The sequence below is a fragment of the Pleurodeles waltl genome, chromosome 12 (genome assembly GCF_031143425.1).
Source record: "Pleurodeles waltl isolate 20211129_DDA chromosome 12, aPleWal1.hap1.20221129, whole genome shotgun sequence".
In the NCBI taxonomy this organism is placed as follows: domain Eukaryota; kingdom Metazoa; phylum Chordata; class Amphibia; order Caudata; family Salamandridae; genus Pleurodeles; species Pleurodeles waltl.
In genome coordinates, this window is record NC_090451.1 from 115,052,051 (window position 1) to 115,055,223 (window position 3,173).

A 3,173-nucleotide genomic window follows, 5' to 3' on the forward strand; every position below is an offset into this window, starting at 1 on the left:
AAGACTCTTATTCATTTCATTGCACTTTCCCAGCAAAATAAATTCCAGGGCACTGATTTTGTAATTCTGCACAGTTTGAGCGACCACTGCCCTCTGGCTGTCTGTTTGATCTAGATATTGAGAAGCAGCGGGATGCATCAGCTAAGTTGTCAATAACTCATACAAGGAACATAGGTGTTTTACGCAAACGGTCCATGTTCGATTCAGAGGCTATGTTAAAGACCTAGTATGGAACTGCAGGGTGCAGGTAATGGCCTGTCTGGACATCGAAAAAGATCCTGTTCATGTACTAAAAGCCTTTGCTGATATTTGCCATCTGGACACAGTCAGTGACACAGTGTTCATGAAGTGTAAAAGGCCATTTATTTAGGACAGGATTGCCTCTATCAAGCCATTTATTTGTTCTTTGTAGTGTTAATGTTGAACTTGTACCCACCAAGTTACAGACAGATGAGGCCCATGAAGAACCCCTCCCTGTGGCAAATGCTAAGAGAGAGGGGATCATAATGCTCCTGGATGTACTGTAGTATTTGAAGAAACTGGCTTGCTTATCTGTTATGTTTTATCAAATGGATAACTAGTCACATATATAAGAGTGTGCAGCACTGCTGGTACACCCGCTGTATATTATGCACTAGGAGCTCATTGTAGAACGGCTAGTGGTATAGTGGTGAGCATAGCTGCATTCCAAGCAGTTGACCCGGAATCGATTCCTGGCTAACACAGTAGTGTTTTTGCTTCTAAATATACACTGCATTTTTTCCATTTAAAACTTTGCTCTTGAATACGCAGACTTATTTTGTTTTCTATTTATACTGATATTTGCTGCTTTACATGCAAACTTTCCTTTCAGGTGGGCGCATTGCTGTTCAGTATGTAAACTCGCGCACTAGAGATGCCAGCTGGCCTCTATGAGATGAAAGTGCCGTTTGCGGACGCGGGTTCTCTCGGCTCCCATGAAGCAGGCGCGCGCACCCAGAGCCCGGGCTTCTAGTCTCGTCGTCATTGCCGAGGAACCTTCTCCTGTGAGGTGGAGTCCGGTACTGACTGGGTCGGTGGATGCGCAATCCGTATTTAAGTGCTGGTGGTGCGAAAGGGTTTTCTAAACAGAGTAGCGTGGATGTAATATTTCACTATGTAGATCCCAAAGCATGGGATACTTATTGTGGAGTATTTGCGCTGTGTTGGTATTTCTCCGCAGAGAGGTCCATAAACAGGACCCGTAAGTACTGCCGACGTGAAACAGCGCTCTGGTGATATTTTGGGTAGTTGCACATATTGGGGCGACCTTCAACCAGTGCGGTGCAGAGAGTTGATGCCAAAGTCGTGCAGGTTACAGGGGTGGAGAATGGAAAGGTTTGGGCTGAGTAGAGAACCTCGCATAGCTGCAAAATGGCCCCTTGTAGTGAGATATCTTCAATGGTCCTATTTTTCCTAAGAAAATAATTGTAATCTTGAAATGGTAGTTTCCCTTGTAACATTTTCTGCATGTGTTAAAATGGGTATTTGTGAAATGCATATGGATTATAAGGTGGAGCTGAGTGAAGGCCACGCAGAAAAGGAGCCATTTGAGTCAGTATGTGTCATCTGACAGCTCCTGCTTCCAAAACTTTCCCAATAATTAAGGGCAGCAATAAATGTGGAAAAGACAACAGAGCAGGGACATTCTCCCTTATTGTGTTTATGAGAAGGGGCTCTGACGACTGTAGGTAATGGAAGCATTGGTGGTTCAGTGGTAGAATTCTCGCCTGCCACGCGGGAGGCCCGGGTTCGATTCCCGGCCAATGCAACACAAGATTTTGGTTACATTTTTAATGAAGAGTCTGTTTCCAAAGAGGTAAGTATAAACACTTAGTTTTTGAAAGTAAGTTGCATTAATGTTCATGGAGACCTAGAACAGCTCATTTAAATTTCTCACTGAAGCAGCTGCGGGGCCTCCTGCCACCGCCCCCTGGTGTTTCATGTGGAAATGTTCAACACATCGCGCCACGTCTTCAACTCCGCGTGTAGAAACATACGATGGCCCCGTTTGTAAAGATTTGTTCCTTGTTTTATGATGGGCTTCAGTTGTCAATAATTAGGCCAATAACTGCCATTACTACAGTAACCAATAAACCATTACGGACAATTGTGTTTATTGAATGTAAGAAGTGATTATTACAGCTTCTTTAATAAATGAAAACTTCAATATTAAGGATAAAATGAAAGATTGGGTTAAACTCGGATAGGGTTGAGGTGTTTGCTTTTTAGGTCACATGCAAATGTTTCCAGTGAGCACAAAAGCTTCTGAACTTTTATTTTTAACCATGATTTGATTTGTGACTTCTGCGCTAAACAAGGCCACCTGCAGTAACCTGGTTATGTAGTTGAGCTAGCGAACATGGAATACAAGGTCACGACAAGCTGGTTGCAGCCAGTACAATGAATTAAACGAGTTGATCATTCAGTCTGTATTTTCATTCAAACCTATGATCACTAGTTACCCATGTATCTCTACGGTTATTGCATTAACTACCTGAGGTGTATTAAGAGCATTATAACCCAGGACCTTGACCCATTAAGCTACCTTAAACCATTGCAGGTTTGTGATCAATAAACTAAGCCATTGTGACTTACAATTATACTCTTCCTTGTTGTCAACGTATTTAAAGAAATACTGTGCAGAAAAGAATGAATATATCAATATATATTTGTAATGATCTGGAGTGCCATGGGGAGATTGTCACTGGCTCCGATCCTCGCCTCATATCATGAGGCTGAGAGAGCTTAGTTTAAATAATATATACTAAAATGAAATGCTCATATCAATGTATAACGATGCTACATAGAAAAGAATAATAATAACGGTTTTTGTTTAAAACGTGCACCTGAATTGTGACCACGGTGAGTGGCCACCAATGTATACGCAAATGATAATAATGAATAAGATGTTATGTTATGCTCGATTAAGCTTGTATTAACATTTATGTTACTGCATTTATATTGAAAATCCTTATAGGCCTTAAGTTAGCATAAGCTGTGGGTTTAGCTGCCCAGCTCTCATAGTAAATGCATTTTCTGTTTTTTCCAGTGTGCCGACTCGCAAAGGGCCATGACCCTGCAAATGTTCTTTTTTCTTCAACTTGGAAGATGAATGTAACTATGTTGATTCCGTTCCCATGCGCATATTTGGT

The 3,173-nt window shown here is 41.7% G+C and overlaps 1 non-coding gene across 1 annotated transcript; it reads left to right on the forward strand.

Moving 5' to 3' along the window:
• The first annotated feature begins 1,718 nt into the window (after positions 1-1,718).
• Positions 1,719-1,789, forward strand: TRNAG-GCC (transfer RNA glycine (anticodon GCC)). Its single transcript has one exon. It is a non-coding gene; the product is annotated as a tRNA-Gly (tRNA).
• Positions 1,790-3,173: the final 1,384 nt, after the last annotated feature.